The 15,571-nt window shown below is 43.1% G+C and overlaps 1 protein-coding gene across 2 annotated transcripts in view; it reads right to left on the reverse strand.

Annotated features, from left to right (window-relative positions):
• MLIP (muscular LMNA interacting protein) overlaps positions 1–15,571 on the reverse strand; it is a 551,953-nt gene that overhangs the window by 51,036 nt on the left and 485,346 nt on the right. Inside the window, exon 13 of one of the 2 annotated variants that reach the window (XM_075340300.1) lies at positions 7,120–8,196. The exons of the other annotated variant lie outside the window; for it this stretch is intronic. The gene's annotated coding sequence lies outside the window, so the exon portion shown is untranslated. Of the gene's footprint in view, positions 1–7,119; positions 8,197–15,571 lie in introns of those variants that run through there. 2 annotated transcript variants of the gene reach the window in all.

Here is a 15,571-nt window from a genome sequence, read left to right on the forward strand (position 1 = left end):
ACATGAGCCTGTTTTTTTACTTCTTGCTACCCAGAAACAAAATACTTCTCTAAAATCTGAAATCTCTAATAAAGGTGTGACAAGATCAAGAGATGTTCACTTCCACATCAAAAATAAACAGTGAAAATGACATTATGACCTGCTCATCTGCCAAAACACATGTTGGATCATTGGTAATTGTGTACAGTATATCACAAAAGTTAATACACCCCTCACAGTTTTGTAAAAGTTTTCATGGGACAACACGAAGATGTGACACTTTGATACAATGTAAAGTATTCAGTGTCCAGCTTGTATAACAGTGTAAATTTGGTGTGCCCTCTAAAAAACTTAACATACGCCATTAATCTCTAAACTGCTAGAAACAAAGTTGAGTACACCCCTAACTTAAAATGTCCAAATTCTGCCCACTTTGCTATTTTCTCTCCCTGGTGTCATGTTCCTCATTAATGTTACAAGATCTCATGTGTGAATGGGGAGCAGGTGTGTTAAATTTGGCGTTAGTCACAAACTCTCTCACACTGGCCAGTAGAAGTTCAACATGGCCCCTCATGGCAAAGAATTCTCAAAGAATCTGAAAAAAAGAATTATTGCTATACAAAAAAATGCTTTAGTCTATAATAGCATTGCTAACACCCTGAAACTGAGCTGCAGCATGGTGGCCAAGACCATACACTGGTTTAACTCAGGTTCCACTCAGAAAAGGCCTCGCCATGGTCGACCAAATAAGTTGAGTGCACATGCTCTGTGTCATATCAAGAAGGTGTCTTTTCAAAATAGACATATAAGTGCTGTCAGTATTGCTGCAGAGGTTACAGGGGTGTTGAGATCAGCCTGTCAATGCTCATACCATATGCTGCACACCAAATAAAATTGGTCTACATGGCTGTTGTCCCAGTGGGAAGCCCCTACTAATGATGATGCACGAGGAAGCGGCCAAACATTTTGCTGAAGACAAGCGGACTAACAACATGCATTAAAAGAACAATGTCTTGTGGGCTGATAAGACCAAGATAAACTTATTTGGTTCAGATGGTGTCAAGTGTGTGTGGTGGCAACCAGGTGAGGCGTACAAAGACACGTGTGTCTTGCCTACAGTCAAGCCTGATGGTGGGACTGTCTTGGTTTTGGTGCTGCATGAGTTCTGCCAGTTGTTTGGAGCTACAGTTGATTGAGAGAATCATGAATGCCAACATGTACTGTGACATACTGAAGCAGATCATGATTCCCTCCCTTTGTATTATAACATGATTACAATCCCATACACAATGCCAAGATGGCCATGGCTTTGCTAAAGAAACTGAGGGTAAGTTGGTGGACTGGCCAAGGATGTCTCCAAACCTAAACCCTATTGAGCATCTGTGGGGCATCCTCAAATGGAAGTTGGAGGAGTGCCAGGTTTATAACATCCACCAGGTCTTTGATGTTGTCATGGAGCAGAAAAGTGGCAACCTTTAAAGCTTTAGTGAACTCCATGCCCAAGAGACTTAAGACTCTAAAGAGCACAGGAGAGAAGTATAGACAGCTAAATTGACAATGTAGTGCTATCAGGGAGAGGATGGGGGGCAACTAGCCCTTATCAACCCCATTACTCCTTACCTAGTCATGGAGGGTATGATGCCCTAAGGTTTGTGGCACCCCCACTTAACATCGGGACAATATAAAAAAAGCACAAAATCTTTACTTAGTCAGTGCCAAGTCCTGGTCCCAACAAGTTTCCCCCTTTGTGCTTGTTGTTCACCTCGGGACAAATTTGTAGGGGGTTCGGAGTTAAGGCCGCCTTACACGCTGCGACGGTCGCTAGCAATCGCACCCGATTCCGTCATGCGTGCATCACGGGCAAATCGCTGCCCATGGCGAACAATATCGCTAGTACACGTCACACGCACATACCTTCCTAACGACGTCGCTGTGACCGGCAAACAAACTCTTTTTTAAGGGGGAGGTTCGTGCGGCGTCACAGTGATGTCACACAGCGTGCCACCAATAGAAGTGGAGGGGTGGAGAGCAACCGCATTAACGTCACTCCCACCTCGTTGCCGAATGAACACAGGAACGCTGTTGTTCGTCGTTCCCGGGGTGTCACATGTAGCGAAGTGTGCTGCCTCAATAACAATGAGCAACCTGAGTCCAAAATGAGCAACGATATTTGGGAAAGGAACGACATGTCAACAATCAACGATTTTTGCCGTATTTCGGGTCATTAGCGGTCGCTAGGTGTCAAACGCAAAAACATTGCTAATGACGCCGGATGTGCGTCACGAATTCCGTGACCGCACCGATATCTCGTTAGCAATGTCGTTGCGTGTAACGGGCCTTTAGATATAGCGCATGCCGGACTTATGCTCTAGAATGTTAGAGAATAATACCTTTTTTTAATATTGTTGTATATGAAAAAATATCTTCCAGTTTCATTATCACTATTGGTGTATTTCTTTTATTGAGAGTAGAGAATTATTAGGGATTTCTAGGGAGTCCCAAAGCTGAGTGAGGGTGTCCCGAGAGTAATAGGGTTGATAAGGGCTAGTTTTCCCCCATTCTCTCCCTGACAGCACTACATGGTCAATTTAGCTGTCTATATTTCTCCTCTCATACTCTTTTGAGTGTTATTTTGATATATTTACTTTTTAAATAAAAAAAATTAAATTTATATTTTAAAGCAGGTTTTTTGCAATCGTTTTTCACAGCTTTTGGGATGGTTCTGTTACATGATATCTTTGGTGTTCTCCAAGATAGTTACGGCAGTGCTTGAAATAATAATAATAATAATAATATTTTTTATTTATAAATCCCCAACATATTCTATAGCGATTTACAATTCTAAGGGACATATACAGACAATATCAAACATTACAGAATAACTCAACTCAACAGATACCAAGAGGAGTAATGGCCCTGCTCACTACCCTACAATCTATGAGAAAATGGGGGAGGCACAAAAGGTAAATGATAAAAAAAGTGCATGTATTGTCTGGTCCAGCCATATACTTAATAAATAGGGAATTAAAGTAACGCTGCATGAACCAGTCAAGAGCCAGTATTATGTACAAGTACAGGTGAACAGTGCTATTAAGTGCATGGAGTGTATGTAAAGAGATGATAAGAAAGACCATATTTTGAAGAAAATATTATAAGGTCAAAATGAGAACAGTCAGATAAGTGAGGTGAGGTGATAGGCTAGTCTAAAGAAATAAATTTTTAGGGTACACTTGTGTGTATTGTGAATTAATCAAATTGTTCATGGCAGTGCATTACAAAGAATGGACACAGCATGCAAGAAGTCTTGGAGACAGGAGTGGGAGGTTCGGATTATAGATGAAGTTGTCTTAGGTCATTAACAGAACTGAGGGCACGGGTAGGGTGATAGACAGAGATGAGGGAGGAGATGTAGGGTGGGGATGAACTGCTGAGAGCTTATATTGTATATAGCATGGATGGAAGAGGGGAGAGTTTAGTAAGAGCAAGACTAATTAAGAGTGACAGAGTTTTTGCCAAGTAAATAGTAAGAAAAGGTCAAATTCTAGGCCAATACCAACTACTGGTTCAGCACCCTTCTTGACCCATGCTACAAGGAGAAATTTCCATCTCTCCTTCCTAAGATGGAGAGGGTACAAAATGGTGCAATACCAGAAGGCCATATTTGTTAAAGAAATTCACCTCTGAAAAAGTTGACAGTAGAGATAAGAGTTCTTCGGCCAAGTAATGAGTAGAGAGGAGGGAGACACACAGCAGGACCAACTTAGACAGTGGAACACTATCAAAAGTATTGAGATGGTTTCATTAGACCCTCGCATTGCCTTGGCCCTAATATGCAGGGTACTCTGAGAAGATGCGAAAAGTTTATGAAGATGGTGATGGAGTGCTTAGCCAACCATACCAGCTTCCTCTGTGATTCCTCTGTGCCACACAACTATGGGGTATGCAAGCAGAACACATGGCATAATCTGTCCCTCTATGTCTTTGAGGTGCTGGCCAATCCTGCAGCTAGTATTTTGTCTGAAGGAGGTTTAAGTGCCAACGGAGGCATAATAACTTACAAGAACATCCGCCTGTCAACTGAAAATGCTGACAAGCTAACTCATCAAAATGAACAAGGCATGGATTAGCTGACACTTCTCAGCCCCACGGGATGATAGCGCCAAACATAAAGGCAATTCTACTGTTCATTTTTTCTGGTGTATTCCCATACACTACTTACCCCCCAACACAAGGTTATACAGTTCTTGTGTTTTGTTCCCTCCCCTCCTTCATCATATCAACAGGGTCATGATGCTACGCTCGCTCTTACTATTTCCAAGGTGTGTATGATGCACTACTACATAATTTGTAGAAGTCAACCTCAAATATTCTCTTACATATATACACTATACATAGATGTATAGATATATTAGATGTGAGTAAGTACCCAAATATTCGTAATCCCTATACTCGTAACGAGTACTTTGTAATACTCACGTATTCGTTCCGAATAGTGAGTACAATGCAAGTCAATGCGAAATGCGAGTAATTTTCTGCTGGACCCAACAAAGAGTCCTGAGGTCCTGAGAAAAAGGCTGAAATTCATGAGAAAGTAATGAAATTGAATAGGGGGAGCCTGGAGAATATGCCTGCATGCATTTCTGCATGCATACTCACCAATCACCGGCGCAGCTGTCACACTGCTCCTGTTGCCTCTCAATCTTCTTCCGAAGCTGCTCATTAGGCTCATACATATTCACTGCTTCTCCCAACCACCGGCATCTGTGATTGCTTACAGTCAGATGCGTCCCCATGCTGAGTGACAGCTGTTTGACTGCAACTAATCACAGACATTGGTGGGCGGGTCTATATCGTACAGTAAAATAAATAAATAATTTAAAAAAAACTGCGTGCTGTTCCCCTAATTTTGATACCCAGCCAAGATAAAGCCACACAGCTGGGATCTTGTATTCTCAGGTTGGGGAGGCCTATGGTTATTAGGCTCTCCCCAGCCTAAAAATATCAGCCATATACTGCCTGGAATTGCCTCATCCATTAGATGTGACAGTCCTAGCACTTTATCCAGCTCTTACCAATTGCCCAGGTGCGGTGGCAATCGAGGTAATAAGGAGCCAATAACAGCCCATAGCTACCAATAAGTGCTAGATTAGTGATGGCAGGTGTCTGAGACACCCCCATCATTAATCTGTAAGTGAAAGTAGATAAACACAAACATCCCAAAAATCCTTTATTTGAAATAAAAGACAAAAAACACCCTCTTTTACTACTTTATTTATCCCAGTAACATCCCTGCATGTCCGACGTAATCCAAAAGAGGTCCCACTGTGACATTACTTTGATCGGTGTTAAGAAACTCAGCATGTTTAGTGGTTGCAAATCAGGCACCAAACCTGCTGGGACATATGAACACTACATACACTTTTTTTTTTTTAGATTTGGCTATCTTAGGAGGATATCTGTTTGTGCAGGTAATGATTACTGTGCAGAATTATTAGGCAACTTAATAAAAAACAAATATATTCCCATCTCACTTGTTTATTTTCACCAGGTAAACCAATATAATTGCACAAAATTTAGAAATAAACATTTCTGACATGCAAAAACAAAACCCAAAAAAATTAGTGACCAATATAGCCACCTTTCTTTATGATGACACTCAACAGCCTACCATCCACAGATTCTGTGAGTTGCTTGATCTGTTTACGATCAACATTGCATGCAGCAGCCACCACAGCCTCCCAGACACTGTTCCGAAAGGGGTACTTTTTCCCTCCCTGTAGATCTTACATTTTATGAGGGGCCACAGGTTCTCTATGGGGTTCAGATCAGGTGAACAATGGGGCCATGTCATTATTTTTTCATCTTTTAGACCTTTACTGGCCAGCCACGCTGTGGAGTAGTTGGATGCATGTGATGGAGCATTGTTCTGCATGAAACTCATGTTTTTCTTGAACGATACCGACTTCTTCCTGTACCACTGCTTGAAGAAGTTGTCTTCCAGAAACTGGCAGTAGGTCTGAGAGTTGAGCTTCACTCCATCCTCAACCTGAAAAGGTGCCACAAGTTCATCTTTGATGATACCAACCCATACCAGTACCACACCTCCACCTTGCTGGCGTCTGAGTCGGAGTGGAGCACTCTGCCCTTTACTGATCCAGCCTCTGGCCCATCCATCTGGCCCATAAAGAGTCACTCTCATTTCATCAGTCCATAAAACCTTTGTAAAATCAGTCTTAAGATATTTCTTGGCCCAGTCTTGATGTTTTATCTTATGTTTCTTGTTCAAAGGTGGCCGTTTTTCAGCCTTCCTTACCTTGGCCATATCCCTGAGTATGGCACATCTTGTGCTTTTTGAGACTCCAGTAACGTTGCAGCTCTGAAATATGGCCAAACTGGTGGCAAATGGCATCTTGGCAGCTTCACGCTTGATTTTCCTCAATTCATGGGCAGTTATTTTGTGCCTTTTTTGTCCAACACGTATTCTTGTGACCCTGTTGGCTATTTGCCATGAAACGCTTGATTGTTCGGTGATCATGCTTCAAAATTTTGTCAATTTCAAGACTGCTGCATCACTCTGCAAGACATCTATTAATTTTGGACTTTTCTGAGCCCGTCAAATCTCTCTTCTGACCCATTTTGCCAAAGGAAAGGAAGTTGCCTAATAATTAAGCACACCTTATATAGGGTGTTGATGTCATTACACCACACCCCTCCTCATTACAGAGATGCACATCACCTAATTTACTTAATTGGTAGTTGGCTCTCAAGCCTATACAGCTTGGAGTAGGACAACATGTATAAAAATTATCATGTGATCAAAATACTTATTTGCTTAATAATTCTGCACACAGTGTAGCGAGGCGAGTACACAAAACTTGCAATGTAATGAGTCACCCGAATACCGTACTATCCATGAGAGTCTGCATGTCTTCCAAGGTGTATTGGAGTCCCACTTTCAAATTTTTGGCAGCCCTTATACTTATTTCATCGGCTTTATGAGTGTAGGATTCACACAACCTAATGATTTTAACAGATTGTATATTAGGCCCTTTTTTAAGTGTAATATAGGGTATATCAAAGTGCCTCTTTCTTCTAATTTTTGGGAGTTCTTGCATTGTTCCCATATGCTTTATGAGTTTCAGAATCCCCCCTTCTTAAATTACACAGGGTGGGTCTGACCATGTCACACACTCCACATACACAAATAAAGTAGTAAAATGTTAAAATTATATTTATCAGTGAATTTTTCTTCCCCATTGAAAGCAAAAGAAAGTTAAAAAATGCAGCAAAAATACTACGTGTGAACATAGCCTACGGGGTGGAAGAGGGTTTATCTCCTCTTTTTTAATTTGTCTTACATATCTGACATTATACAGGAATTAATGGTTCCTAACATTTTTTTCTGTAAAATACATTTTATTTTCGAGTTTTTTATGTTTTAATATCCCCACGTAAAAGTGGCATAATACTCTGACAGCATTGTTCTCAGTAGCGACCTGGGAGTCAGAGATTCATCCATTCATATTACCCATGCTGTTCCCATTAAATTTGAGCAGTGTTTGCATCCATTTCAGTGATTCTGCTGCCTCCCCCAGAACCTCCTGGGAGGGTCTTCCAGAAAAATGCTTGAGTTTCCCATTGACTTCCATTATAGTAGTTACTCGAGTCGAGCATCCAAGCTCTTTTTGAGTAACGAGCACCCCAGCATGTTACTGCTCACTCATCTCTAATAATAAACTATTTACAAAACTGTGAGGGGTGTAATCACTTTTGTGATATACTGTATGTGTTTTGCTCAATAAAATAGGACATGTACACAATACCTGCAGATTGTGCATGGGTATTGTCAGATGTGTGAGATGCCATGTTATCAGCTGTTAGGGCCGGGTGGACAGGCAGACCCAGTAGGTGGATCCACTGGGCCGAACACCTCACTGAAGGCAAGGGGTCCGGTAGCCGGAGCACTACAGGTAGCAGGACAGTCCGTTCAAAGGAGTGGAGTGTAGAAGTCCCTGGGACCACTGAGTCACCGAAGGTAGTCCGGGTGACGGAGCTCAGGTTCGGAGGCCGAGATGTTGTCAGGCAGAGTCCGGAACCGACGGAGCGAGAATACGGGTCACCACAGGGATCAGAGATGGTATGGACTGACGGGATGGCGGACAGTCACCGTTCGGGGTTCGGGAATCGTCAGGACCGGATGGCGAGGCAGGAGCGGCTCTAGGAGAGAGAGAGGTAAGTATACCGCAAGACACAAGGAGACCTGACTCCTAGCTTAGCAAAACACGAAGAACAGGCCCCGCCCACTTGGAAAGGATCTCCCTATATACCCAGTACCTGATCCTTCAATATCCTGTTGGAGGACACTGGCCCTTTAAGAAAGGGTCAATGACCGCGCGCACGCCCTAATGCGCATGCGCGAGGCCCGGGTGCCAGAAGCCAGGGCAGGGAGCGGTGAACAGGAGGCAGGAGAGCCGGGCTGGAGCGGAGCTGCCGACGGGCGCCGGGAGCGGGGACCGGGCCGCCTGGGGATCGCAGGAGATGGGGCATGGAGGCTGTGGAGCGAGGGACGCCTGACAGAGGAGCCGGGGAGCGAGGCAGGGAAGCCGGGGAGAGAGGCAGGGGAGCCGGAGAGCGTGGCAGGGGAGCCGGGGAGCGAGGCAGGAGACCCGGGGAGCGTGACATCAGCACTGTTCTATTCTCATGCGGAAGTGAACAGCTATGGACCACCGAACAACCCCTACAATACAATTGAAATCACATGAAAACAAAACTACAGGGAAAGCTCACACTGGGAAAAGATGATCACTGTGCTGAGGGAGTTGTTACAAATTTATATCTCAAAGATATTGTCTCATTGTAACAATCGTGTCCCAGGATACTTACCACCTACTGAATTTGTTTTCATCAGAATTTTATTGGAGGTGATATAAAAGATATATTTTCGTGAAATGTATTGCTTTTATTTTATTATAAGGGAGTTATTATACAGTAAGGCAATAGAGAGAAAAAGCTACAACTGTTTCTGACTGCACCCATTTATAGTTGGCAAGGTTGCTATATTTTGAGTGATGGGAATGCAGTAACTGTTTCCTGAATTTAATATATCTTTTATTGTAGATTAATACCTTTTGTAGGCAAAATATTACAAGAAGGTAGGAACAAGAGCGTGCAAATTCTACTAAACATTTTACATTTCTCAATATATAGATATTCTTTGACTCAAGTACAAATCCTTTAATTATTGTTTGGCTCAATCATTTACATCACAGCTAAGGGCATTGACTTTGATCTTTAAATATTTTTCTCATATGGCCTCACTAAATTTATGCCTTACTATTACCTTGTTAAACATTTACTAGCTGGTCTGACAGTAGGGAATTGTCTACATTTGCAATGAGAATGCATTGATATGTATATATATATATATATATATATATATATATATATATATATATATATATATATATATATATATATATATATATACACACAATAAAATAATACTTTATTCAATGTATGTTAAGGAAATAAAACAAAAACTTTTAAATTATGAAAAATTTGCTAAACAAGTACCTTAAAATAATATCTTAAATGAGATAATTGAATAGATTTATCAGAAGAAGAGAAGGTCTTGTGGCCCTAGCTTCATTGTCCTGAAAAAACATGTATTACATTGTGATCTCATAGGACTGTATTGAATCCCATGTAAAATCTGCAATGAAAACAGTCTTGTTAGTCTCCTTTGACCTTAAACTATCTGACTACGTAAAAAGAAGATTTTTGTTTTCTAAATGAACAAGTAAAAGCTTTTTCACAAGCCATTCAGAAGTTATTCCTTTCTTTATTAAAAAATAACAAGTGTGCTCAGCACTATTGAAAGTGAAGAAGTAATGATATCTCAAGTAGTAGTGAAAAAATGTATCCCCTTTTTTGAGGTCAATAACAGGTTTGCTATTCTCAAACAAGTAAGCAAGTATGAAAGCTTTTTATGAAGTCTTTCAAAAGTTGGCAGACAGCAATGAAATGTGTGGCTAGCACATGTAGTTGTAGCTTTCTAGTGGCCAAAACCACATCGTACAGAACTAGAATGTGGCAGTCAACGAGATGTCTTGCAGTACAGGGTCAGCAATGGCAGTCCACGAAGCAGCAGTACAGTCTAGAACTATAAAAAAAACGACAGGCAGCTAGTGATACATTATAGAAAATGTTTTGATTGACATGATTGACCAGAAGTAAATGCTCATCTGAGCATTGGCCATTGACACTGGTGGCTGCAGAAGAATATTAAAGACAGGCAATGGAGTAGACAGATAATACTGCTGCTTAATCTTTGGCACAACTCTAAAGGCCGCCTTAGACACTGAGATCTCGCTAGCGAGATCACTAGCGTGCGTACCCGCCCCCATCGGTTGTGCGTCATGGGCAAATCGCTGCCCGTGGCACACAACATCGCTTGGACCCGTCACACATACTTACCTGCCTAGCGACGTCGCTGTGACCGGCGAACCACCTCCTTTCTAAGGGAGCGGTTCGTGTGGCATCAAAGTGACGTCACTAAGCGGCCGCCCAATAGAAGCGGAGGGGTGGAAATGAGCGGGACGTAACATCGCGCCCACCTACTTCCTCATTGCCTGCGGCCGCAGGTAAGGTGAGGTTTCTCATTCCTGCGGTGTCACACATAGCGATGTGTGCTGCCGCAGGAACAACGAACAACATCGTACCTGCAGCAGCAACGATATTTGGGAATAGGGGGGCATGTCACTGATTAACGATTTTGCATGATTTTGCGACCTTTTTCGATCGCACGTAGGTGTCACACGCAACGACATCGTTAACGAGGCCGGATGTGCGTCATGAATTCCATGACCCCAACGACATTGCTTTAACGATGTCGCTGTGTGTAAAGCGGCCTTAAGTAAATGAAAGTTGCTACTGATTCATGCCTGATATATTTTGACAAATGTGAAGGTTTTCATGCTTGCAGCTGATAAGCTGATAATAGGTGTGACAATGTCATAGTCTGTTCTAAATATACTGTCCATCATTTTGACATTGATCCAATCTGCTGACCCAGATGTTCATGGGAATAGGCTCATGATATCTGCCTGAGAAAGGACACAGTTTAGGTACGCCTGAATCTCGGTATTTCTGTTTGTTGAAGTGAGTTACGTTGGTGCAATGACAGAGAAAACATTTAGTCCATCATGTCAGAGATACCATTACAGCTGCTGGAGTCTTTGACTACTTGTTGTACGCCAATACACCAAAAACGATATTTAGGTCTATCTAAACAAGCTGCCAATCACCCGATGCATAAGCAAAATGTTGGTTCTTTTGGTGAAATTATTTTAAACTTTCTTTAAGGGAGTAAACCCCAAAATGACAATTAAATTGCATAAACATTTTTTATTGGGAGTGTAGCCCCTATCTATAACATGCCAGGCATATACCGTTTAGCTTAATATTTGCTAAAAAAAAATTACTTTTATATAATATGCAAGACTGTTGGTATGGCCTATGCCCTAGTGCACCGTTATGCCTTAATACTTGAATATTATAGCCAGTGCCCCATGTTGACAGCATTCCCTTAGAGAGTGAGCACTATCACAAACCAGGTCACATTCTGTGCTTGCAATGTATTGATACTTAAGCACAGCAGTGCTCTCAAAGTGTCAGTGTGGGTATGCACAATATGGCTGTATGTGTTCTAACACAAGGTTGTGCATGTCTGTGGCCATCACTCTATGCCCTGGAAGTAGTAGGAGCAAATGGCTTCAATGAGTAAAGGGCCTTGTAATATGCTGTCTGCTCACTTCAACACCTCTCCTCTTCACTGAAGCCACTCTAGCAGCATCCAAAGATATGCAAGAAAAAGGAATCAGAAAGTGAACACAGTCACATTGTCAGCACCCACATTGACGCTTGGAAGACACTGCTGCGCTCCTCTTGCCAGTGTGCAACTGCAGATCTGACTTTACACTGTGCTCACTCTTACCAAAAGAAGTGTTGTCCATATGTGTCGCCCGTGGATAAGGGGTGCTCAGATCCGGGCCACGAGGTCACTTCTGTGGGTATCACGGTGGCGTGACCTGGTCTGTGATCTCAGGCTCCACAGTAAAAAGGGGTTGGGTAAGGGAGATTGTCCGTGATGCCACCCACGGTTGTAGTGATTGTGTGGACACCACCGCTGCTCTGTATGGGGATCCCGGGAGTGGTGACAGGGAGCAGCTTTGTTGTTATTTCTCCCCTCCGTGGGTAGGGGGTTGGTTGTCCCGGGGCCCGGTGATGGGGTAGGGGTGGATGGCAGGCCGGGTGCGGGGCCTGGTGAGGTGCAGGGTCCCAGGGGCAGCGCTGTGCCGCACGGCACGGTGGTACTCACTCAGCCAGAAATCAGGACACAGTTCTTAGTAAAACACTCGGCTGGATGGACGGGTCCCACAGACGCTGCGGTGTTTTCCCCTGACCCAGTTTGGTGGTGTAAGTCCTTTCCTGCACCTTCTGTACACTCCTCCTGCGCTCCGGCTTCCAGCTGGCTCCCCGATTCAGTACGGTGGGCCACCGCCCAGCCCCGGCTACCTACGGTTCCACCAACTGTCTCCCCGGCTCCCTGCAGACGGCCACTACCATCTGCCTGACTCTCTGCTCGGGGGCCTTCGGCTCCAACCTAAGCCCCTGTCTGTGTCTGCCTCTCTGCAGACCTCTTCTCTCCTCCTCTACCTGAACTTGACTGGGCTTGTTTCCTGCCTCAGGCCAGCTAACTCCTGGGTGGGAGTCTCCATCTCCTGACTCCGCCCACCTGGTGTGTCAGTCTGAGCCCGAGGAAAGGAATCAAGTTTCACTGGGGATGTCTGCTGTGAAACTGCTGGGGGTGGGGGTGTGTGTGTGTTGTTACCTGTGGCCCCTGGCTTATCCAGGGCGCCACATATATCAGTTTAACACTCAATGGTAACTGCCATTCTGCAGGGTTATCACGCAGTGGTTTTACACTGCAGTTTAACACTCAATAGTAAGTATCAGACATAGGGTAATCAAACAGTAGTTGTACACATGCCACATTTTTCCTTTAGATTAGGTTCATCAGGAGTGACAGACAAGATAGAGTGCAGTATTGATGGATTTTATCAATGTTCTGCACATGCCCTGTAATGCCTAATTATTACATTTCAGTAGAACTATCTCAAGAGAAGTGGTTATTTAAACATGTCTGTCACTCCTGATGAACTTGATCAAAAGGGAAAACACATCAAATGTAAAAGTATGAATTGATTATCCTGACACTTAGTATTGGTATTGAGTGTCAAAATAGGGTGCAATGACTACTGTTTTGCTTATTCTATATTATGTTTGTCATTTAACATTGAGTGTTAAACTATAGTGTAAAACTACTGCTTGGTTGATTACCCTGCTTTTGTCTGACACTTACTATTGTGTGTTAAATTAATATTGGATTACCCTACCCTGTGTATGGCTCACTATTTAACCTACATTACCAGTATCTTGAATGCCTTACACTGTATATTCATCCAGATGAGCATCTAACACTGTTTGCATACCCTGTATGATGTGGGTGAAAAAAATCTCATTTGTTTTATTTCTGCTGGGTGTTTTTATAGTTGTCTAACTTTATCTTTAGTATTTAACACTACATGTTTATACTTCAGATGTATTCACTCTGCATTTTCTCTAAAAATAAGTGCTGTACCATTAGAAACAGTTACTGCATTTTTCTACAATTCAGTGCCTATTACAAATAATGGGGACAGTAGTAGACAGCACTTTGTTAATTAGGCAATTTATGTTGGATTTGGATGTTACATGAATGCCATCAAAGCACTATTATCTAAAATACTTTTATCTTATATGTCTTACATATACCATATTTTTCGGATAATAAGAACCACTTTTCCTCCCAAAAATGTGGGAGGAAAATGAGGGGTGCGTCTTAAAATCCGAATCTTAAAACCCGGGGGGTGGTTGAGGGGTCATGGGAGGCAGGGTAATGTTGTGTGTTGTGCTGTTCTCAGCGGCACTGCTCTGTATGGCTCTGTGCAGCAGGCGGCACTGCTCTGTGTGGTGCTGATCTGTGTGGCAGGTGGCAGGGCTCTGTGCGATGGGCGGCGAGGCTCTGAGCGTCGGCAGCGAGGCACAAGCCATTCTTGGCTCAAGCTCTCATCTGCGCACTTCTCGATGGCTTGACTCCAGGGGGCATGTGAGGCAGTCCTTCCGTTAATGTCCTACATACCTAGAGTAGAAGCAGTGTCCCTGATCGTGATGCCATTTCCACTCCTTATCTCCAGGGCTGGCTGCACCGACCTCTATGAGCTTTGCAAATCAGAGGTCAGTGGAGCCTCTGTTAGGAGTCTCGACACAGAAAGTAGCCAGATATCAATTGGGGAAGGACCTAGCCAAGGAGTGGCTCTTTTTAGGAGACCACCATAACCACGATATTAAGTGGCCCTTTTAGACAATATTAGAGATGAGCGATGTTTGATTCGAATAGTTCGCCAATTTCAAATTCGAGCAATTTTGGGCAATGTTCGAGTCGTTCGATGAACTCGAACGATTTGCTTCAAGTTCAGCCGTTCGAGTTATCATTCGATAACGGTTCGATCACCAAAAGCGTGGCTTTTCACAGTAAGGCTATGTGCGCACGTTGTGTATTTGCATGCGTCCTGTGTCCCCAGCATAATCCCTCTCTCTTTCCTACTCACCGATCACGGGCGCTGCGCTGCACGGCTGTCACAAAGCTCCGGCGGCTTTTCCTCTTTTGGTGTGGTGGCAATTGGGGTAATAACGTTAGGTTAATCATGACAGGCATCTCCCCGAGATACCTTCCATGATTAACCTGTAAGTGAAAGTAAATAAACACACACAACGAAAAATCCTTTATTTGGAATAAAAGATTAAAAAAACACCCTCATTTACCTCTTTATTAATCCCCAAACAACAATCCAGGTCCGAAGTAGTCCACACGACACTTTCAGCTCTGCTGCATGAAGCTGACAGGGAGCGCCGTAGAACACGAGCACTCTGTGTCAGCTCCACGCAGCAACTGACATCTCTCTCTCCTCTTTGTAGCTGAATAATCCATTTCTGGATTCTCTGCTGCAATACAGAGGTCAAGATTACCAAATCTTCCTATGATTTCCAATAGAGACAGTGGCTCAATGGGTAGAGCTACTGCCTAAGAAGAATTAGTTCATGAGTTTGAGTCCTGGCTGTCCCAGTAAAGCATTTAATTTAATTTTAAATTATAATTATTATTTATTTATAATTATAATTTAATTTATTTATGCACTGAGGGGAGGAGCCGGACATCATCTGTGAGCCGCGGGACACACCTCTAAAATCGGAGCAGTTCATGGAATGAAGCTGCATTGCTCTCTCCTCTCTCTCTTCTCTCTCTCTTCTCTCTCTCTTATCTCACTCTCTCCTCTCTCTCTTTTTCTTTCTCTCTCTCTCTTTTTCTCTCTTTTTCTCTCTCTTGTTCTCTCTTTTTCTCTCTTTCTTTCTCTCTATTTTTCTCTCTCTCTCTTTTTCTCTCTTTCTTTAGCTCTCTTCTCTCTCTCTCTTTTTCTCTCTCTCTCTTTTT

The sequence above is a fragment of the Anomaloglossus baeobatrachus genome, chromosome 3, assembly GCF_048569485.1.
Source record: "Anomaloglossus baeobatrachus isolate aAnoBae1 chromosome 3, aAnoBae1.hap1, whole genome shotgun sequence".
Lineage (NCBI taxonomy): Eukaryota > Metazoa > Chordata > Amphibia > Anura > Aromobatidae > Anomaloglossus > Anomaloglossus baeobatrachus.